General features: G+C 37.7%; 2 long non-coding RNA genes across 4 annotated transcripts in view; both read right to left on the reverse strand.

Annotated features, from left to right (window-relative positions):
• LOC101478435 (uncharacterized) overlaps window positions 1–24,862 on the reverse strand; it is a 41,592-nt gene that overhangs the window by 11,533 nt on the left and 5,197 nt on the right. For all 3 annotated transcript variants that reach the window (XR_013093998.1, XR_013093992.1, XR_013093990.1), the window contains exon 2: window positions 19,982–20,111. This is a non-coding gene — a long non-coding RNA (uncharacterized LOC101478435). The remainder of the gene's footprint in view (window positions 1–19,981; window positions 20,112–24,862) is intronic.
• On the reverse strand, window positions 218–15,711 carry LOC143413376 (uncharacterized). The gene is made up of 4 exons (XR_013094004.1): window positions 15,580–15,711; window positions 11,172–11,266; window positions 9,994–10,115; window positions 218–1,833 (listed from the first exon to the last, which is right to left on the reverse strand). It is a non-coding gene; the product is annotated as an uncharacterized LOC143413376 (long non-coding RNA).

The raw sequence follows: 24,862 nt of genomic DNA on the forward strand, positions 1-24,862 counted from the left end.
CAAAGGTGTGTCTTTAGAAATCATGCTCATTCAACTGAATTTGCCACAGGTGTACTCCAAGCAAGTTGTGGAAACATCTGACAGATGACCAGTGGAAACAGGATGCAACTGAACTCAGTTCTGAGTGTCAGTGTGAATACTTGTGTAGGCCTCATATTTTTTTTATTTTTTTTTAAATTTAAAATACATTTGCAAAAATTTCAAACAATAGTTTTTCATGTTATGGGGTACTGTGTGTACAATTTTGAGGCAAAAAATTAATTTAATCCATTTTGGAATTGAGGCTGTAAAGCGAAGCACTGTGAATACCTTCCGGACGCACTATATATCTTTGTACTGCCAAATCATACAGTCGTGACTTATAAGTTGTCCATGATAGAAGAAAGGGTAGGTAACTGGAAAACCAACAGAACAGAACAGACCCCCTCCCCCAATATGATTAAAAATGGCTAACACTTTTACTACACAATAAACACTTGATTAGAGTTGCAGAGAACACTGTGAGACTCAGTGATATCTTAATGCAGTACTGAGAGTAAGCTAACCCCCTCTGGTAGCAATTAAGGCTGTCACAGGTTATGATTTATAGCCTTTGTTTACAGTGTTTAAAAGGAGAGACAGATTTCAAAACATCATTTTAGGGTATAAATAAATAATTGGGTTTAACCTTAATGCTAATTCAGAGTAAAGACTTTTGCAGTTGTCTGAAAAGGTTCAATAATCGAACAGCAAAAACATTTCTCATCTTTACCATGAAATTATGTCCGTTTTATATACCCACTCATACATCTTCACTTGACAGATTTAAGCCAACTGTGACAATTACTGGATACAAATACAGAAGTGGTTTGGAATTTCCTCTTCTGAAAATGATGGAAATACAACATCTCGAGTGTACGCATTTTTAACTGCACGCAATACATAATCGTAGGAAAGCATAATTTCCAAACTATCAAAGATTTCAAATAGGGAGACAGAAGGAGAATTTAAGTTACTATAAAAACAGAATCTGTGGAAATCTACTTTGCTTCAGATTCATTTTTATATGCCAGATGTTACTTTGAGAAAAGTCTGCAGGCAACATTTTTTCTTGGCTTTTCCCTGTATGAAAACAAACCAACTGTTTGTAAAATGTCCGCCTCCCTGTCTGATACTTCTCAGACATGTTTGGCTGACACTGGAGTCAATGAGTCGATTGAAGCTTGTATTCCACAGTGAAGGCATTTAGATGAGACTCAGACTCATACTATACTGTGAACAAGGAGTACATCCATCTCTAGTAATGGACTTGTGCTGTTCTACAGCTGTAAAGGGGACTTCAAGATAACCCCATTTGTCCCATTTGTGAGCCACTGGGATTAAAAAAACTGTTTGATTATTTTAAAATTCTACAATCAATGGAATCTGTTATTGCTTTTCTAGGTATACACGACATCAACACCTAAAACTTTTCTTCATCAGGACACAGACAAATATAGCAAACACAGTTTGTCTTTTGTAACATTCATAAAAGCTTTGATTAACAGATAATGCACCTTTTCTTTCTTGGGAAAAAGCACCACCTGTTTTTTCTGATCCAAGCAGCATTAGAGACTTTTTTACAGGATCCCCAGTGCTTCTTACATGTCCGGAGTGGCTTGGCTGTGGGTTAGCCAGGACTACTGAAACATCCTTTCACTCCCAAATCACACTAAACCTCTCCCCCTGTTTAACAAATTGCTTGAAGCACAGAATCTCTTGTCTTGGGAAGGCTTGATCAAGCTTTGAAGTCTGCAGGTCAGTGTAAGGCCAGCATTTGAAGTCACTGACGAGGTTGGACTGAGCTTATTTTCTCTGGAGAAGGCACAAAAATACAACGTGAGCAAAGACATGCACGCTTCTATTTCCAGTAGGTTATTCCCTTAAATTGTTAAACCATATTCACCAAAATCTTTCATGTTTAATCAAAGTAAATGATCTGACACAAGCAAAGGTCAAAGATAAAGAGGATGTTAAATCCATGCCATCAGCGTGAGTGACAATAAAGGCCATTAGGAAACAGTTATCTGGTACACAGTTGAACATACTGGGTAAGTATATGAATAGTTATTCATATTTAATTTTTTTTCCTTTTTTCCTTCCTTCCTCGTGATTTTTCTTTGGCAACATTATTAGTTTCAAATGCTAAAAACATGCAAGAAAGTGAAGAGAAGAATGACATAGCTCTAAATCTTATCCAGACAAGTCATCTAAAACATCTTTTATTTACATCTTAAGTAGGGATCGGTACCGGTATCCGGTGCCAATATGGCTAGGTGAACTAGCAAACACCGTCGTAGTTACATGCGGCTGTCTTCTTGTTTGATGGCAGATACTCCCTTCACCCTGGCCAAAAAGGCTAAAATGACCAAAGAAGAAGTGGAAAACAGCTGAACATGAGAGGTTTTTGGACCAATTTTGTGTTCTTCATTCTTTAAGCACCGGTTCGAGCACCGTTTAAGTACCGGCACCGTTTCAAAAGTATCGGTTTAGTACTGGTATCAGATAAAACCTAAACGATACCCATCCCTAATCTTAAGCACATCTGCCCTATGCTATGTGGCTGATATTTTTTCAGGTTAGTTATTTAAAAATCCAGAGACTCAAATACTTTAGTGATAATAAGATACTTTGATGACCCCCAAGCACTCTGCTGGTTCTCTCCGTACTACCTTTTTCTGGTTTTGTTTGAGACTTTTGTAGGTCTTAAGAGGAAAGCCCACCTGTTGTTACTTGGCTATTTTTTTTTTTAAGGCTTGTCGCTAACATTCTCTCTCTCTCTCGCTCCTCCCCAGTTAGTTAGGGTTTTGTTCACTTTCTTTCAGATACTTCCATCCAGCCATTCATTCATCCATCCATCCATCATCTAACATTCAACCAAGTTACAGTGGGCCGGGAGCCTATCCTCACTGAGTTGAATTTAATTAAATACAGTACGTTTTGGTTATTTAAACCCCATCATCTGTGTGGTCTCCCTGTTTAGCATGATAGCACATGCATATAAATATTACATAACTACACAATTACAGATGAATTACAGATGTAGCCAAAGTGCTGATAAATGTGGTGTAGCCACCAAAATAACTGTCACAAGTCAAAGGTTGTCGAAGCCACTTATGGTCTCTCACTGGTTGCTGGGCACGGAGTGCCTGGGTGAATGATTCTCTTATGGCAGCGAGCAGGGAATGATTCGTGAGAGCTAAGGTCACAGGCACATGATGAGGCTAATTAGTCTTGCTTTGCACTCTACTCGCTAATTATTTGCTTCCGTAATTATGCTCTTAATACCACCCCACCCTTCTGAACTGATGTTGCCCATCCTGGTATCCTGCCTGTAGCTACAAAAACACTCCATAAATTTGTAGTTAAGGTGGTGAAAAAAATGGAATCACATAGTTTGATCTGTGACAGCTGTTTCAGAGCTGTTGAAGTGTTGCTTCGCACCACCCTGACCCTGCACCATCCTGCTTTCACTGGCTATGAGTTTTTAAGAACTTAAAATCTTCTTCGCAACACATCCCTTACTGCAGGAAATCACACAGAAAAGTGGAAGGAGGTGGAGACAGGAGGGAGTGGAATCATTAAGTGACTCGTTAATTCTACATAATCAGTCTTTCAGACACTTTTCTGACACTTCCTCTGAGTATGTTTCATACTGTTAACAAGCCAGCTTGCTAGAGCTTGGCAGAAACTGCAGCACTGGCAATGTTTAGCAGCAGCCTCAGATTTTGTGATGGTTGGGTACCCAACATGAGGGGAGTGAGACAGAGATAGACCCAGAAGGGGAAAAAATGCTGTAGTAGCAGGAGAAGGCAGGCTGAAGACCCCTGGGCTCAAATAGAGCTAGATTTACCCTCATGTGCTAGTCTGTAGGAGCCACGGTCATTGATTGAGGCTGGAGAGCCATGGAAGCCGCCATTTAGGCTGGAGCAATACAACTGTGATGGTATTGATTGATGAGGCTGGCCCTGTTAATATTATTTATGGTGGGGGGTACATAGCTCTCTGGAAGAGTAAGCCTCTCTATAATAAGTAGTAATTGATGGCATGGGGGGCCAAGGCTCGCTCACCCGGCCTTCCCCCTACTCACTGACCCCAGTCCCGTGAAAGTCAGATGGATTGCCTCTAACACAGTTATGATTGATATTATCAGATTACATAACGCACTACAGAAGCCTTGTGGGCCTACTCAAGTGGGCACATTGATTTTTGATTAGGATGCCACTCAACACATCTTGGAAGAAGCTGGGAAAATATATCGTGCAGATCAGGCAGCTTTTCGAGATTCCTTGAGGGATTTTGCTCATTGTATAGAGGGTATAATCTCCCATGGGTATAACAATTATGCTGTTACTCTGATTACAATGCAGAAAACAGAAAAAGCTGTTTCAAAAAGCAGGAGGCTGGCAATACAGGGAATTATGATAGAAATCATATTTAATTATGTGCTTGTACTTGTTGTTACTGGTGTGAAATTTACAGTTGAGTTAACCTTGTGATGGGAGACTACAAAGTGGACAACAGAAGTTGTAAAAGTCCCTACAATTTCATTTGTAATTTTCATTAGATGTACACTAAAATGAAAGCACAAGGTCTTCTTCCATGTGGCTCGTTTGTCAAAATGGATTTGAAACAGTAAAATCACAAAAATTAAAAAGAAGTTTTTATCTTTCATTAATAAATGATAAATAATGAAAGTCAAGAATCCTTCAAAAATACACTTCTGAATTTAAAACAGAGGTGGCTTTCTAAAAGTACCTGCAGAGTAAATGGCTCCACTGTTGCGTGACCACGTTTGGAGTTATCCCCCTCCCTCTCAAAAAAGTTGCTCAATTATTGCAGACAGATGGACAACATCCAGCAGATCTCAAAAGGTTTCAATGAGTGAGACGCAATTTTCTTTTGCAGCTCGAAGTAAGATAAAATCAAAATTTGTATGAAAAAACATAGTGTTTCCCTTGTGGCCCATCACAGCTTGTACTTGCACATGGTGTTAAGGTGCTGGTTAAGAGAGAAACATATGTGTACCTGAGAAAGTGTGATGAAGACTGTGATTAATGTCTCCTCATGACTTTTTTGACACCTTTGGCATAATGACTCCTTATTTTAGAAATGGATAATTATCACTTAATTGCACTTCAGAATTTTGTCACTGACATTTTTTTCTTACTGACAGGGTCATATTCAGCTTGCATGACAGCTGTGTCGTATGTGGAATCTTTAATTTTCAGTCTGATGGCACCTAAATACAGGCAGCAAAGAAATATCAGTGAGGCAGCTGTGTGACCCCTGGCTGACCAGAAGGACCAGGAACAAGGCAGGAGTTATGTAGCTAGGAAATACATCTTAACGTAGAGGCCATGGTACAACAGTACTGCTTATTCAAAACCACAATATTTCCAGATTCTACCGGGGCTGACGTGAAAGGAAAACAACACAAAGCTAAAGAAAACCTGGGGTGGTATTTTTGTTAAATTCTTGAACTTGGTTATGAACACACTTTTACTTTTACCTTTATGAAATACTATAAATTTCTGTTGGATTTTTAAAACTTAAAATGTAAAAAAACCCAAAAACCCTTACTTTTCTTGTGTTAAAATTCAAAAAAACAATATTAAATATCTTTGTTTTACATTTTTCTTCCTTTGTTTCCCTTCTACCTCTATTTCATCAACAGACAGGCATGATAAGAACCTCTTCCTTTTTCAACTTGGTCAGTAAATTAAAAGATGAATTAGAAACAGACTTGTAAATATGATAATAACAAATTGTTCCCCCCTGTGCTCTTCTGTCTTTTTTATTGCATGTGTGGGCAATCTTCCAGATAGAACTGAATTGATTTGTTTAATGATCTTCAATCCCTCCAACGCTTTTCCCTCATTCTCAAACAGCCTGCCTCTAACCCCTCAGCATCTAACACCCTAACCCCCTGCCTCTTTATCCCACCCTCACTCTCATCAGAACAGAGTAAAGCTGTGAATATGAACATTATGAGCTTTGGGTTCAAAACTTAATGGTTCACAAATCAGCCACTATGGATTTTATGCTACTCCAATCAATAGTTGGTGGAAGGGGGGTTCATGATTTCTAGCTTTCAAATATACTCCTGCTTCTAATTCATATCAACGAGTTTAAACTGGCACTGGTGATCCGGAATAATTGGATGTAATAGGAAATAAAACCTATTATTCAAGTGGGAGTGCAACGTTGTGAGGTTCTTACTTCTATGCTCTCTGATTCTAATGCACTATCAGATCCAGCAAAGCACTTAACACATATGCAACTTTAAACTTGATGTATTTTTTTTACATTGCGCTTTTACAGCAATTAAACAGATTGCTGTAAAAGCTTTCTACACATAAATAAATTGAGAGAACTTATTAGCCATCTCTGCATTTTTGCACTGCTTTATGGGGAAAATCACTATATTATAGTCACTATATAGTATATTTGACTTGCAAATGAACTCATCAAAGCTTATTTTCAACAAAACACCCCTCGAAACTTTTTTGCAAGCAAAATATAAAGGAACCATCCTGTAACACACACACACACACACACACACACACACACACACACACACACACCCCTGCATCCACGTTTTCCCCTATAAATTTAAGGAATACTTGTTTATTGTATTTGTCTTAAAGTTACCAATGATTTCTTCATAATGCATTCTTATGCTTTTTATGTCAGGTATTGTAACAAAAATATTTTATCCCTTCAGATACTGTGTCAACAGCTAATATTTCATTTGCTTTTTAGGTATAATGAAGCAGCTAATAAAAAACAAATTAAAAAAACAAAACACAAGTGCGAGAAACAAAAAATCCTGCACAACCGAACATGTACAGTTTAAAATTATAACAATTTTCTGAGATTAAGATGACCCTGACCAGTATTATTAATACAAGTGTTCCATCTTGTGAAACTCTAACAGTTATGTTAAAGTCTGTGCACAGCAGCTCCTGTCAAAAGTGTGAGTATGACCAAACTGTTCCCAGTTTGACTTCCTCATCTATGCAGGAGACTTCTTGATGATGGCCAAACGGCAAAAAGAAACACAGGGCTGTTCACTACAGGACGGCCTCACATGATTAATGACCTCCAATTAGGGCCTGGATGGCAGATTTCGTGGGTTCCTACTGCCCACGCCGCCCCCGACCAATGATGATCTTTCTGAGGCATGCATCAACAGCTTAACTCTCTTACATCAACAACGTCCCAAACTTGAACAAGACAGCGTGCTGTCCGCGCAGGAAAGGTTTACTAAGGACAAGTTTAATCTCCACTCCTTAGCATCTGTAGAATGATATAATTTTTCTTCAATGGGTAACAAAGCTAAGCCTAGTCACACTAAGGATGTTGCAGAATTGTTAGATCTTTCAGGGGAAGGCTGATTTCTTCCTTTCATTCAATTTGTTCATGTAGGAATAACTATTCTAGTGCTTTAAAAATAGATGTGCACTTAAAAACAAGGTTTCTAAGTAAATACCATTCTGCATAGCCTTTCTAGGTTCGGTGAAAGTCACATAAAACCTAAAATGTAATTTAAAATAAACGTGCAAATATTTAAGTTAGATCCTCAAGAGCTGTGACTGGTCAACTTGAGCTGTTTGTATTTCACCTATCATCAGCTGCCAGTAAAATTATTTCCACTGCAAACCTTCCATCTACATGTAGTACCAGATGGTAAAAACGTCAAGATTTTTCAGTGTATATAAGTAGTTCCAGTTTATAGCTGGAGGAAGTTGCAACAGAGTGTCTAGAATAACATAACAGGCAAAAAATAGATCCTATTACAAATTAATTTATTGAAAAGTTAAGTATTATTAGTTAAGATGAACCAAGATTAAAATTCTTATATGTGCTCTTTATAAATTTAAATGTGCATCTACACATCTGCAATTATTTGTAGTACTGTTATTGTTATGCTACAAGCCCATATAATATGTACCTACCTACAGTATATCATAAGTAGTATTATTACACCACTACTATTATATATTTTTTTTCTGCTGTTAGGTTTTAACACTTGCTTTTATTTGTTAATGTAACTGATGATTATTTATGTGTATTATAATGATCTAATAAATACGTGAATGTCTGAATGTACTATATAAGCCATCTGAAAAATAGCATCTGAATATCTTATTAAGGTTTTAGTCTTGATTTTAGCGTACCAATCAGTTAATAACTATTCTCTTTCACAAGGTACTTCCATTTGGGCCATACTCTGCCTGCTGGAATTTGTTCAAGGCTGGCAGACCCACTTTTGTTCATGGAGATTTGACTTTGACTCAGCCCGCCAAAACCACTCAGTTATTAAGACCTGGAAAAGGCTTCAATGGGTGGGGGGAAAGGAAAAAAAATCTGAAAACAATTAAACACAAACCGCGTTTGTACTTGGAAAGGGGTGGTTGTTGTATCCAATCCCGGAGAATTTATGGGATGCCATGGAAGTGTCATTAAAAAGAGAAAGGATGCGAGAACAGCTGTTTTCTGTGATGGCTCACACTGTTTACCATGATTTTTTTTTTTCTACAAGACTGTGTCAGACTTACCACAACCCTCCCCAGCAGCCGGATAAGCTTTCCTCACATGGTGCACATATGAAAGAGTTAAATTACAGTACTATATATAATAGTGTGCAAAAGTTTTAGATACTTTAAATATTTGGATTCTTATCCAAGCAGAGCGACTAAGGATGTATCTGATTGATCTGAAATTCATTTACAGAATTACACAACTGACCTACACCTGCTAAGTATCATGTATAACTGAAGTGCATGTAGAGAAATTGGTTTGTTTTTTGGGGACTGATAGAAAGCATTCACGACATCATTTGTAAAAACATTCCAAATTTAGTGTCTAATAGCTTTTGCAAAATATTGTAACTGTATAAGACAGATATAAGCCACAATGTCTTCTCCTACATTGATTCATTTGTGTGTATGCTACTGTACAAATGTTTGCCACAAAACGGACAGTAAGGTTGCAGAAAATGGACAACTGTATGTACAGAATTGTATGCTTTAAAGAAGCTACCTGGCGTTCAGGCAAAGTGGAATAAGATGATATGAGTGGCCAAGCACGAGATAAAAAAGGCAGAAAGACAGAGGCAGAGAGAGACAGTGTGCCAGAGGAACGTGATTAAGTCTGTTTATGGAGTCCTATCACTGCCACACAAGAGCAGGACCACCTGCAGTCTGGAAGTCATTACGCCAGGGTCACGGGATATCCTACATGTAAACTCTGAGTCACTTCACCTCAAATTGGGTGTAAAGATCCCATTTCCTCCCATCGACAAACTGAACCACCTGCAGGGTGATAGGATATGATGCTGCTGGGGTCTATGGCCTTTACCATTGTTCTGTCCTACTGCTACATTTAACAGAAGCTGTTGATTGGTCAATTAGTCAACTCCTAGTGTAAAATTCCTGAGCACCATGCAACACCCAAATATGAAAAGACTCAAAATTATCTCTAATTTTGATCCGTATGCTTGTATGTAGAGGTAATCAATGTAAGTTACTTATTACAATATTTGTCTTTGACATTGTAGTCAACTCAAATTCATTTTTGTCTAATCTGTGTCTAATTAAAGAATGTTTGTTATTGGAATGTCAGTAGAAGTGAATTAAATATGGCATATCTGCAGGTTCCAGATGTATTTTTCTCTAACAAGTTTTTCTAACAATACATTTACAATTTATTTTCTGATATTCAAAATTCTCCCTATATAGCTTTTTGGCTATATAGGGAGTGGTAGTCATAATTCCTGTTTTAGAAGCAGATACAATGTCTAAATTATATTGCAAATTTATAAAGAATTAATCTCTAGGGGATGAACATCAGCCACTGTTATTCCTCTAAATAAAAATGAGTAAAATATCATACCCAACCAGAGCTCTGACAATAAACAAAGGAGTGCTAACGCGAAACAGTCTCATATTTGCTGTGTACACTTCTCACCTATCCTGTGACTTGAAGGCAGATGAGTTAACGGTGTGTTGAGTTAGATTGATGCATCCCCTCTCACTGACAGTTCTGAATCATGGCTCTAAGCACACACACCAGCAGCAGCTCTGGAATGTCTGATAAAATGATATTAATTCCACACATTAATGAGATTAATGAATCAGAGCAACTCAAAGCAGAGAAACCAGCTTTTTCTTTTTGTCTGGCCCTGAAATAATAACACAAAGGTAATTATAGTGCATCCATCAATCTGCTGCCGGACAGTCTAATTATCTGAGCATTTCTGAAGTGCTCTCACTTCTTTGCACCCATTTGTAATGTGTGATATGTTATTTTTTCATTAATGGAGAGCTCATCTGCAGCTCTTCCTGCATGTTACAGTGGCTACCTGTCAGAAGCTGAGAGGGCTATGATTGAGAGCTGAGGGCCTGAAGATTGAGAGATCCAAAATTTCCATGATGGATGAAGATGTCATACTGCTAAGAGGTACACATCATCGACTCATCGTGCATCTTGACAAAGCACTCTTATCCTCCGAAGGGAATAATGAGCATGCTGACAGCACATCCCCTATAATCAATGGCTTTCAAATGAGGAATCAACTCAACTAATTAAACAAATAATTTCTTCAAACTACCATAGAGTTGTGAGTTTGTCTTTTACTGTCTTTTGCCTCCAAATATAGAGGTAATAACATATTATTCAGGACTCCACACTAAACAACACTACGTTTTTTGGGGGGTTGAAAAATTTTCCATAATCTAAATAAAGATTTGCCCTGCAGATTTAGCTCAATTCAAAATCACCTAATTAGCTATGCTTATGGTTTTCTTGATATTTCAATGATACAAGGTTGAAAACCCCAATTTACACTTTGTCTGTTTTCAAATAGTCTTCCAACAAATCTGACCTTTCCTTAGTATAAGATGCGTGGATGGGAAAACATTGTTTTTAAGTATTTTAATTAAGAATTGAATCACTGTTAACATGATAACCCTGGGACATTCTGTGTTATTGTGATTTCCTAATACATAGGACCTCTGTCTATCATTCAGCCGCCTCTCCAGTGTGTCACTCATCCTACAGCTGAACAACAACTCCACTTTTCTGGACTGCTGCTGGTCATTGTTTTACTATCTGAAAGATCAACTGTGAGCTTGAAGGCCACTTACCTGAAGTAGGCTGTGAAATGATTCATAGGCAACCAATGCAAACTTTCCAGGGCTACAAAGCAAAATAACGAATACCTTCTCCAGCCATAGGCCATCTGTGAGACAAAAGAGTCAGTTGTGTGGTGACCTGGCTAGCATACACAAGGTGGGACAGGCTGGTGCTAGACGATTAGGACTAACTGAACTTAACTAACTGAAATATTCATATACATAACCTTTTTTAACATGGAATCCTCAAGATTAGTCAAAACAGCAGATCAAATGCAAAATTAAGACCATTCGAGGTGCAAGGCTGTCAGATCACTTGGACATATTTTGACAAGATCATATTCAATATAGTTCATAAGTGCAAATCTCAGCTAGGTAAAAAACAACAACAACAACAACACACATGTGCACATGCTGATATGATGGCCATTTGTGAACTTCCATGAGATTCCCAAAACACATGAACTGATTGAACTACCCAGGTGTGTTAACTAGTGAAATATCTTTTTTCTCTTATTTTGAAAGTTCATCCACAGATGGGTCCAAGTCACTCTGCCCAGAGGTTTTGTATGTAATTTGGCTGCCTCTCCAGAGGTCTTTCCTCAGAGTAAAAACAGACTCTGTCGCAGGCTGGAGGACCACTCTAACCACAACCTGCATCAGGTGGAGAACTGCTTCATGCACCAATACACAAAGCCCACTGAGGCCGCAGAGCACAATCAGGGCTACCATCACGGCCCAAGACGGTGAAGCTAGAGTCTATTATAAGGACAGAATCATAGAATAGCAGTCACTATTGCACTAATAATTATTTCCACATAGTATATACTGTATATATTGGTTTATTGTGTCACGCGCCCCTTAGTACCAGCACAATGCAGTACCCCATCAGTCAAAAACAGCATATATCATTTAAACTTGCTGCTCAAGTTTAAAGGTATGAAAAGTATATGACCAATCCAGTGACCAATTTGTTTGTTGACAGCAGCTTACAAACAGAAACATTTCAATGAATTATTCATCTTTGTTGAAATATAACTACGAAATGTTTGAATTCAAAGAATAAAAGTAATACAACCTACAACACCAATTCTCTAAGACCAATTGCTTAAACCACAACCAGAACTCCACCTCTCTCAAACAAATTCTTCAACTCCATCATCTGGACTTTAATGGAGTTCCAAAACAATAATAATTACATGAGATGACTGAGGCATAACAAGGTTTGGCTCAGCCTGCCCTCCGTCCTAACTAATTGTGCAGTGTACAGAGAGCCACTTCCTGGAGCTTCCTCACTAATGGCTCCACACGATTGATATTTCAGAGAAAAAAAATGTCCCCAGCTGTCCAAATAACCGAGTTTAAATCCTTTCCCCCTTTTATTTTAAATTTCTACACTGAGACGGCCAGAAACTCATCCTACCTTATGTGTCACACAGAGACTCCATAGTTAACCTACATTTCCATCTGTTTCTCTGAGTAACTATGTTCCTTTACACCTGAACAAACTATTTCACAAACTACATCTGTTACATTTCTTTGACCCATTGTTTAAGGAGGATGGAACTGTCTGAGTTTCCATTAGCTCAAAAAATGAATAGAGAAATGCCTTTAAAAGCTCTTATACACGGAGCACACCACAAATCATTTGACAGACAATGTTATGATGTGTCTCCTGTCTCACTGCAGGGCCTTGCTTGAGGGCAGAGTCCCCCATCTGATAAACACTCCTTTAGTTCTCTATAGCTGCCTAGCTGTAGCCTAGGGGGGAGTAAAGAGGAAAATGTACTGTGATCTTAGAGCTGTAGAATAAGCCATAGACAGGTTAATGGTAATATCATGGAGTGGTCTCCACTTTAATTTCAATAAACTCATTAAAATTTGAGACAAGTCGCTCTGTTTGATTCAAACATCTTGTAAAGAGCTCATAAATGTCCTTTTCTTTTTATAAACAGTGGGGTCAGTTACTTATCGGGTATGGCAGAGGGATGCTATTGAAAAGTGGTTCTCATCTTTGTTTTTACATAGAGGCAGAACAGCTGACAATAAAGTCAACAAATTAAGTTGAATATAAATCAAGACCTAGAAATTTTCCTCTCAGTGCCACACAGGGTCTTACTTGTACATGCACACACACAACATAATGGCATTTAGACACATCATGTTTATTTATGTTTCTGGTATTTATATGTGCAAGAAATCTGAAAGATAAAGGCCTTTTTGCACAACTTCTTGGTATGACAGTCAAAGGAATAAAATTGAGAGCCTACCATCTCTTGTTAATCAGTTGTAGGCCACTAGAGAGTGGAAAAACTTCCTACATTAAGATTACACTCAAATATAGCAGTTTGTTTATTTGACAAACAAAATATCACCAGTTTGCAAAATCCTTAATAAGTCTAAATGTACAAAAATCTGATTTTCTTCTTTGTACGCACAAATATTTTTATGCTATATGAAGGAGCATTTTGCCATAGGATGCCAATATACATGCATATGCCAATGTCTCTTTTAGACTTTCCAACAAACACAAAACCATTTAACTCTGAATTTACCACTAAAGGTGATATTTGGGCTTAATCTATTATCTATAATCAATCTGCCATAAAACAACATCCACACTGATGACACAGGTAATCATCTTTTCTGTCTATCTGATTTGAAACCATGGATAAAAAGATTTCTTTTTCTAATATTAATGAACTGATGAATGTGAATAAATGAATTAATAGTATTTTTAATTATTATTTATAAAATATTTTATTTCAATGTATTTAGTCATTATTTCTTTATTTATGTGCCATCTTAATATTTTATACCAATTCTTCACTAATCCACTTATGGCCATGTTCCCAAATAACATTTATTTGCTTTTTATATGATCAAAAACAAAGTCTTTGAATAATATAGACATTGTGACACACTATAACAGTAGTTACATTTATGTAGATGCCATATGGATATGAGACACAACAACAAAACACAACTTGTTGTATCTCACAAAGTGAATGTGACAGATCCAAATATCCCATGGGAACACCTAATACTGTGGTAAGGGACCCGCTTTCTTTACTATACTATGAACAATTCACCTCATCCAAGACTATAGCATCTCTAAGTTGGGTTATTCTTTCCCGTGTCTGATAGATCACCTCCCTAGCTTGAATTGTGTGGTTTGAGGCAATTTCATTTTCCAGCCTCGCTCAGAAGTTATCTAAATGGATTGTACAATAATCCATTATGCCCTGAAACCACACAGAAAATAATTATTCTGTGTTCAAATGTTTGACAGGAAAAATTAGTAACAATCACCAAGAGAGCAGGTGTTTTTCTTTTTCCTTCTCTTTTCCCCCCTCCCTGAGTGCCCGCAGCAGAAAAGGTTGTGTACAAGGCTAGTATTGATTTTAAAACCATTTGACAAAGGATAAATAAGACGGGAGAGGAGGGAGGCCTTAGCCATGAGCTTTTTGATCAATCAACATGTCACAGCTGGAACTAAATTCAATTCTTATTTATCAAAATCCCCTGCTTGGTTAGAATGCTATGCAACAATGCTTTTCAGACACCCTGAAAAGTCCTTAGAGCCACAAGCATCACTGTCACCTGCATAGATTTCATGACGGAAATACTTTGCTGTGAAATCTTTATCATGTGAAGACAATAAATTCATTTGAATTGCATGAGGTCACCTATATACAGAGATGTCAGACACCCTACATTTTGTTCTTACATACACGATTTCAGATGTCAGAACATGTAAACTGCTGGTGAATGAAATAATATGCCAAAACATGTAGTTGCCGCTGTGTAGGTTGAACATGCAATTGCATTTATGTCCACAGATGAGCATCTATTACCTTTCATCCGTATGAATGAGCCGACAGCCCTATAATTCCTGACAACCTTTGTGTATGTTTATAAAACAGAGGTCAAAGGTCAGGATCTAACCAGTTATTTCACAACAATAGACTCTGATTAACGCTGAACACCCAGGGTACCTTCAATCAAACACATGTGATTAAGAAATGCATTTTCTATCATCTACGCATGAAATCAGATAAAAACCTTTCTTGACTTTTATTGCAAAAAGAACAGAACAGAACAGAAGAGGTCATATTTTTAGAACAATACACCTACTCACCCACCTTTGATCCAACACTAACCCTTCAAACACCTCATCCAACCTATAATAATAATCTCTTTAATAATGGCAACATAGTATCTTGTGGAGTATAAAAAGTATGTGATGGGGTTAGAGAAGGAGTGGAAACACATTTGATAAGTCAGGCATTTATCACAAGGTCAACACAAACAAACGCTAATCTTTGAGTAATTTAAACTGTAAGAACAAAGTGAAGAAACAGGTGGAAAGTCACACAACTATGGGTGTAATAGAGATGGCGATAAGATTCACACTCACCTTCTTGCTGCTGGAACAACGCTAACCGCTAAGCCATTGTGTTAAAATCAGAATCCATTACTGATCCTCTGAAATAAAAACATCATTAAACCTATTTACATACAAAACCCACACACAAACTGCTTGTTCAAAAGACATCATAATAATGGGGGATTTAGTCAAAAGCTCTTCTAGTTGGAACAGCAACTTATTACAGTGGAGTCTTGTAGATAATTCCTACCCCTACGAACCCATGAGTAGTATTAGGTAGCATTAAGACAATGACAAAGCTGAACAGCTGATTCAATCCAGGATTGCCCAATGAGTAACATATTTCATATTTATTATGTATCAACTTTTTTTGGGAAAATATGCATCTGTTTTATACCAAAAATATTTAAAATGGTTTGCAGAAATAAATCAAACCGACCAGTAATACCAGTGCAAAACACAAAATTAGCACAAATCACGTTAGGCTCCCCTCTACCAAGTGTAACGGATTAAATTATATGTGGCAGACATTCACAGGTCACACTGCATCCTTTGTAAACTCAACACCCATTTCCTGTTCCCATGCAGATGTGGCTTTGATGATAAATTGATTATCAAACAACATAAAAGTGGTGCAGATCTTCAAGATTAATGCCCACTGGTGACAGCTTGAAGTAGACAAGTTTTCCCATGGTTGACTAATAAGATACAAGTAGTTGTTTGTTTGTTTAGAGAGTGAAGAGCAGGACAAGCAGCCTCATTTTTATTTTTACCACCACTGAAACCTATATTTGAAAGCCTTGAAAATAGTAAATATAGAAATATTATAAAGCAGTCTAATGTTGAGCAACTCAATGGCCAAGTATAAAACTATGTTCATGAGATACTATGCTGTGTACAACACTATAATATTAAACTGTTAGTCACTGATTGTATCATGGCATTATTGTTAAGGGGTCTGAGAATACCGGCAACTCAATTGGCATCATTCTAGCTGGAGAGAGAGCAAAGAAGAAAAAGAAATGAAGGTGATATTTCAAATAAATTACTCGGTATGAAAATATTTATCTTGAAAATTTAATTTGCTTCTATGGCCCTTTAGCTACAAAAAAAATCATTTTAAGGAACATACCTATTTCGCATCAGTGAAAATCATGAATGAAAGCTCCACCTCTGTCCAACACACAAGGAATCAATCCGAAATGCTTATGACAATTAACAGTGCAAGATGCAATAAGAGCTGGGTGTTGTGACAGCTTAGATTTGGATTAAACCTGGGTTAATAGGATAATTTTTCTCACAAAAGGTACTCTGTCAAACCAGAGCAATCAATTATTATGAATTATACATGCATTGAATTAAGTGTCTAATGTCATTAATATGTCTCATTAGTTTGCACTGAGTGCAGGAGATTTTCTCCTCTGTGACTCTTCCATCAAAAGGAGAAATGGGGGGGGGGGGGGAAATAACAGTATTTGCATTGAGCAGAGGCGCCATTGTGTCAATGTCAAATGGAGTGTTTGTAATGTCTCTCTCTCTTCTCCTGGAAAGCATGAGCTTTATTCATTTCAAATATTTTCAGTGATGCATTAGTGTCAGGATGTGTCGGTTCCATTTCTCAGAGACGAGCACAACTCTGACAGCATGGGTGGATGTGTAAATACAACAGAAAACACTTAACTATGAGATCATCTGTGCTGGGTTATTAATCTCGCTTTTTAAGGGCCTGTGTGGCCTGACTCCATGATCCTCCTTTCCCTCGTGTTGCTATATTTTGAACCATGTTATCTTCCTGGAAAAAAAAATCCATTAAGGAGATGGATGTATTTTGGGGATGGTTGGAAAACAAAAGGAACACACAAGTGCTGATTGGGTGGGTTATGGGTTAAGGACACATTTACAATTGCCTTCTTTGTTTGGATGGGTTACCATACAGAGTCCAATGCTCCCACTGCTGCTGTAAATCCACACATCTCCCAAGTTGATGAGTGAGTCCCTGCCCAGCAAAAAACGCAGAAATGTACTTTAAGACGTTTAGTGCTAAAATATAAATCATTTTGTGTTCTTGGGTGTCTTTTTCTAATACACATTTTCTACAGAAACACCATACTTCACATCAGTAGCACGGCTTGGGATTGGTATTCCAGGTCATGTCCCTCACACAGAATGGGTCTCAGTCTACTGGCTCTACTTATTCAAGGCACATCTCAAAACTCAAAATAGTCTATAAGCATGTATTGCAATGCATTAAATACTGATACTTCGTGTGAAAACTGAATCACAACACTGACATTGTAGACTGCTTGAAAAATATAATCTCCAATTATTTAACCTAAGTATATTCATGACAACTCACTGAGGTCATTCTCTGCTGTTCCAGCACAAGTCAGACCATACAATATATTGCCCATGCTTATTCACAACACTGACTTCTAGACATGCAATGACCCCATGTGTCATCTCTTGTGGTGTTGAATCAAGGGGTGATGACATGTCCCTGCTGCAACCTGGTAAGCACTAAACCACAGGCCAATGGTGCATTGTCACCCTTCAAATACATTAGAAAACACATCCATAGCTTCAAAATCTTTACGTAAAGATGATGAATGCCCAATTGTCAAACCTAACAAAGAAGAAGACAGAAGCAAAAATAAATAGATACAACATGTGCCTTTATCTAATACAAGGCTATAAAATCGCAGATAAAGGGCAATCATGCACGCCTTACATAGAGCTTCTTCTAAGGAGACACGGCAACCTTAGCCTTGTTGAATTCAATCCAGGTATACTTCAATTAATTAGAACTAAATAAATAATGTGCAAGAAGCCTATTTAGAGGTTTTATTCTCGAGACATAAAAGCCATTAATTATCAGGGTCAGTGTAAGAAAGCGAGATAAGAGGGAGCAAGGGTACATCGCAATAAGTGAAACAGGTAGAATTCTAAATGTCAATTAAACCAGTGAACTTTAAATCACAACATGAGATAAACAATATCAACTAAAGATCAAGTTTTGAGCTTGATATTTTCTTACACATACCAGAGATGAGAGACTCCAAACTAAGAGGAAAACACTGTTAAAACATTCTCCTGAAATTATTCTTCTTTGTTTTTGAGTGTCCATGGAGGCAGGTGAAGTCTGCCCTTATTACCAATGTCAGAGATTCGATTAAGCACGAAGAAAGCAAATGATCCCAATGAACTAATGATTAATCCGGCAGGTCTATTTACTAATGTACCAGAATGCATTAGAGGCATAAGTTAATGGGGACAGGACATCAATTCAAATACAAATGAACCACATTTGCATTGGACGCTTATTGACTGGTGTAACAAAACGAATTACAAAAGGTAATCTACTTATAAACCTTAGAGACGGATGAAACATGATTCCCAACATATCTACAATTTAACTTGGAACCTTTCTTGCCTCCAGAAATGACAGCATCAATACAAACAGATTGACCAGTGTGTCATCAAAATAAAACATCAGTTCCAATTAAAAGACAAACTAGAAATAATTAACCTGATTTCTTGGCACAGCATGAGGAAAACTATTTATTCTGATAGTGCAAGACAACCTTACTCTGTAAACTCTAACATGCATGAATGCTATTATGCATACCTGCCTGTATAACTGAAGGCAAAAACGATAATTTTTTTTGTGTACTGCAGTGTAATGAACTCCCATTACGGCTATTAGCAGCAGAAATTTTCCCACACCTGCTTTGCCAGGCAAAGGACAGTGTGGGGGATAGTGAGACGTGCCAGAGGCGACAGTGCTATGGCATGCCTGAAAATGTTCCAGCCGTGTGCAGGGCTTTCCCTAGGGACAAGGAAAAATAAAATAAAATAAAAATACTCCTCTTGCTTTGTGGATCAAAGGCCCAGACTTAATCCTCGCTTTGTTCTTGTACATAGATGAACATGAAAGCCCACTTCAGTGGATTGCTTCCCTCTGGGCCCTTGGGCACAGCACTGGACCCAGAGCACAGTCTTATCAATAATGCTGCACTCTTAACTATAGGCTTAAATTAGTGGAAAATATTCTACAATTTGACGGAAATCTATCCATTCCCTCTTCCCAGAGGTAATGACACTTTTGCTAGCTTGTCTAATACCATCTAGTAAGTGATTTTTGTAAGGGGAGGAGGGTGGTTTAAAAAGAGAAAAGCAGCAGTTCTATTTGATGTTTCGATCTGGGATTGATCTCAGAGGAAAGACTCAAATTCTGAAAGTAGGATTATTGGCTTCACTGGCTCTCCTCAGATGTCAGAGATCTTTGAACAGCCTTGTAAAGTGCACTACTTCCAGGCTGCTGCTGAACTGCTTATGAACTCATCAAAAGAGCACCTGTCTCCATATTAATGAGGCACCATGCACTTGACAAGGGTCCTCTTCCCACACATACCTGTCCCCTTGAGAACCTCACCACTTTTCCTGGAAACCGTAGAACAAAGGTGCTTCTCATTCTTGAGCTGGTGTCTCCTCACATCCACTTTTTGGAGCAAGCTCACCAGAACATCTGTATTGCAAAGTGCCCCACCAAAAGTAGAAAAAATCTGCAATAGATCAGAAATGGAATTAATTAAATTATGTCGATTTGTTTATTTTAGACAAATACGTCTTGTGTCTGCTTGTGTCACTGGAGGTCCCAAGACAGCTTGTGATGTGATCTGCCATACTGAATTTAGTCAAAATTTTCCATTTTTTCCATATGCTTCATTTTTTTAAACATTCACTCAAAAATGTTACCAAATGGACTTGGACACCAAATGTGGTGTGTAAACTTGGAAACACTCTCATGAGTCTACCAAAAAACTGCAGTTCTTCTAAGTATCATTTTTTGATGTAAATGCCTAAGTGTTCCTACAGAGGCAACTGCAGCTAATCAGCATGTCTTAGGCTTCACCCACTACTTTAAGCCATTGAACTCTGTGTGTGTGTGTGTGTGTGTGTGCATGTGTGTGTTTGCATACGCGCGTACACTGCTCGTGCCTTCTGAACCACATTTAATAAATTTTTTGACTATTATTATAGCTTTTTGTGTGACACAGACCCTCCCAAAGGTTTGTGCTTCTGTTTTAGGGAGTGAATCTGTGATTTTTTCAGTCTGTTACTTAGTACTAATTAGCAGATATGCATTTGTTCTGGCTCCTAAAAGTGCTAACCTTGATGTTTCAAAGTCCAAAGAGTCAAAACAGTCCAAAACCAGTCGGGGATGTCACAGTGTCTGTGTCCTTTTCTTATAACAATGCTTTTGACGTGGTCAGGTCAAGCTGACATAGCAACCTAGTATCCTGCTGAACTGCTTGGCCCCTTGTTTTACATGCAGTTACATCTAAAATAAACAAACACACCTTATACTATGAATGCCCAGAACACAAACGGGATTTTGTGCAATTAAACACTTATGATAATTAAGGATGAAAACAGATAAATAAGATAAATGTCTCATTTTGATGCAGCAGTGATAGCAGTTGTTCTCTGTATATGTGGGTTGATGGATGAGGATTGGAGGGTCTGGCAGTGTCGGCGTGGGGGTAGGGGTTGGGGTATAGCTGAACTGTAATTGATAATGTAAAGGCAGATGGGGGTCTCCGGGGAGATGGAAAGAATCCAAGCAGATGGCCAAATTGCCGCTTATTTATGTGGAGCAGAGGACTCAGCCCTCTCGTCCACATGGTATGATGGATCATTATAGCTCTTTGTGCATAAGCACCAATATGCTTTTAAATCTGAACAGCAAAGCTGAAGAAAGCCAACAAGCAAATGTGCCATATTTCAAGGGTCCTGTCAGAAACATTGGTGTGGGGGTGGGGGGTTATGGCAAACAACCTATGCCACAATGAATCTAATTAAGACTCTACAAGAGAGCCTCAACAAAAATGAAAAAGGGAGGTTTGCTAAGTGTTGTTTCTTCAGCAGCAGAAATGTATAGTCGGAGGATTTGAAGTTTATGAAGGCTGCCATGCTCAATGCTCACACACTTGTGTTAGTGGTCAGTTTGTTTTGATGACATACACTGTCATTACCTTCGATCAGCTGTTTTGTTCACAGACACAGACAGATTGGTTAATATGGTTGAGGCCCCTTTGATCCCACCCTGTCCCTGGGTTAACTCTATTAATGTCACCCCGGACCACCTATTTCATATTTACTAAGACTCTTTCATCTCCCCATGTAGTAATTGGACTTCTAATGTGAAAGCACTGACGTGAAGGCCATCCATCGGACTGAAATTACAGAGCATTCTCTCATGGCTTCTCATAAAGACACTTCAATACTAACCAGCTTTCCAGTGTTGGGGATTGTAGCTTTAAGCAACTCTTCCATATCATTTGTACAAAGTTGTCCATCTTTAGTGGAAAAAATTGCATTAAATGAACAAAAACATCCCTGAAAACTCATAGGTAGTACCAAGGATATATGACTGTGTCTCTGTGTTCAATGAAAGACTGCAGATAAACTACTTATACACAGATCCTGAGTTAATGAAGATTGGATCAAAATCACATCAAGATGTGATTGAATATACTTTTAAAATACTTTTTTTGAGACTTATATTTTGTTGCGGTTCACTTCCACCTTCCTGTAACAAACAGTATGAAGTTTGTGACTACAGCTGAAATTAAGTGAACATTTTTGTATTTCTAAAACAAGCAAAAGCCCTGAAAGCTTCCACTTTTTACATGTATGTATATCTTGTGTGATACAGTTATTTGGAAAAAATAACTCCCCACAGAAAAGCAAAGTAAATGTGTCATTAGATGTGGAATGTATAGCACTTCCCTGGGCCTCCCACATTTAACATTCCAGAGTAACACCAGCGAATATTAATATTTGCTTTTCATTTCAACCAGCAGTGGTGCTCTGTTCAGGAGGAGTGTGGCAAATGTGACCTTCAGACAGGATATTAGAGTGAATGAGGGAGTATGATTCGGCCAGTGAAACAGAAGTTGGACATAATTGCGGATATTGTTTTTCCAAATATAAAATGAATGCAACGGTACATCTGCATTAAATGACTAACACTCGAGGTGACTCACTGGAGCTGACTTTGAGGTAAAGGTTTTCTTTTTGGGCACCCAACACTGACTAACATAAGATGAGAAAATGACCCCATCACAGTAACTGCAACTGTGCTTCTGTTTGACACTACCATAAAGCAGTGGCTATTGTTAGGGAGGGATTACTCAGCACCCAACATTACACTTCTAGTCACAAAGAGAATAATCAGAACGTGAAAGAGCTATCATGCAGCCAAGGAACTTTGGGTCCTAAACAGAGAAGTTAAGCTCTAGAAATACACCCTGTTTTGAGAGTTGATACCCACATTAACAAACACTTTGAAACATAACAAGGACATTAATCAGTCAATGATTTACAGCAGAGGGGGCTCCTCCACTCTATCAAAGGGTTCTTTTTACTACAGTGTGGGTCTTATTGTTGTAATCTTCCCAAAAGTTTATCATAACATGGCACTATGATTGTGGACAGATTAGAGTTTAGTAGAAGCAGCTTTGCCATGGAAGAAAATGAAACAAGAAAATACACAGCTCAGATTATGTGCAGATCCATTTAGATCCAAACTAGTATATTTGAAGATTAAAAATGAGGTTATTCCTAAAACAAAAAACAAAAAACAAAAACAAAAAACAAAAAAAGTCCATTTCAGATTTATATACATTCCCATATGGAAAAGAAATAGTAAAAACATATATGATTTACTCATGAAAGTGGCCACTTTCATGAGTAAATCATATATAAATCATATAAGGCTTACATGATTTACTCTTGAAAGTGGCCAAGTTCTCATTACTTTCATATATTTTTTAGTAAGTATACAAAACATACAAGTTTCATTATATAATTTTTCAAGGGATCTTATGTGTTTTCACTCTTGTATGCTTTTCATACAAGTTTCATACAAGACAGATAAAAACTTTATAAGATTTATATATATCTTTTCCATATGGGTTAGCCAAACTGAATGTTCTAAACAAGACTTTGTAAAATGTACCAAAAAGTAAGTATTGTGCTATCCCACGTATTGGTCATGATAATGACACTAAGATCTAGGTTGAAAAAAAAATATGGGAATGATTTAGCTAACATCCAACTTTCCAGAAATCTGCAAGACAATTATGACTCATAGCATATGTACTCTAATGCCATGGAAACCATTGCAACACAGCTAATTTTGAATACAATAATGAACATTCACAACTGATGTTGATGAATCACCAGAATGGTAATCTGAGGAACTGGATTGGTTTCTGCCGTCTGCCAAAAACATGATTCCTCCAGGCAACACATGCAGGAACTACAGACAAGTACAGGAGGAAGGCTATTTGTTTGAATTATTGGGCAATTTTCCATCAATCACAAAAAAAAAACATTCCTTAACCTCATGTGAAATAAAATCCCAAAGGAATACTGATTCCAAACACAAAGAAAATAGGAAGACAGTGACTTGACTAGAAAGTGGGCCGTGTTTTTGATGTAGCAGAGTGACCACTCATTCTACACTTTCAAGAGCAATGCATGATTCTGCTAAAATGGTGACAGTGTCTGCACCCAATTTTGGTAATAATTTGCTTGGACAGAAAGAAACAGTCTGGAAGCAATTTGTGATAATACAACCAAGTTTTCTTTTTCCTCTAACTAAAGTTATTCTAACTATTGACCTTTCCAGTGCTTGAATGGCATTTCCAAGTGTTCTGGGATGCCAATGGTGCTCTCAAACGGAACTTTTTAATTCTGTGCGTCAGTGTTGTTTTAGGCCTCATCTCTGGGGTAAAGCATTTAAACTATTACTGTATGCGCACTCTTCTAACACACTAACTCAATAGTGGACCTATTGCTGTACACTTGGCAACATCTATTTAAAGGACCGAAGGATATAAAGATTTTGATTTACGTTCCGTGAGGACCGAAAAATACGTAAAAGTCTGACTTTTCTCACTGAATTTTCCTCGTGTTCTGCTATTACTTTGTGACACATCCGCTGCGCGTGGAAAATTACCACTTCAAATATCTAAAGAGACTCAGAATTCACAGTTGTGCTTTAGGATTATGAGATAATCTAACAACCTGCTGAGCTCTCTTCCTTTTACACTGCTGCTCCCTTGTGGTGTATCAAGATATGATAGGCTGCTGTGACAAAGTGTAAATCCAGTGGTCTCGGGTGATTAATTAGCAACAAGAAAATAGATAGATTGTGTTTATTCCTGTTGTTGAGGATTCATAAAATGAAAACCAACTACCTTTCAAAACAGAGATTACACAAAGATAGCTGATGCTATTGTTT

This window comes from Maylandia zebra, linkage group LG1 (assembly GCF_041146795.1).
Source record: "Maylandia zebra isolate NMK-2024a linkage group LG1, Mzebra_GT3a, whole genome shotgun sequence".
Taxonomy (NCBI): domain Eukaryota; kingdom Metazoa; phylum Chordata; class Actinopteri; order Cichliformes; family Cichlidae; genus Maylandia; species Maylandia zebra.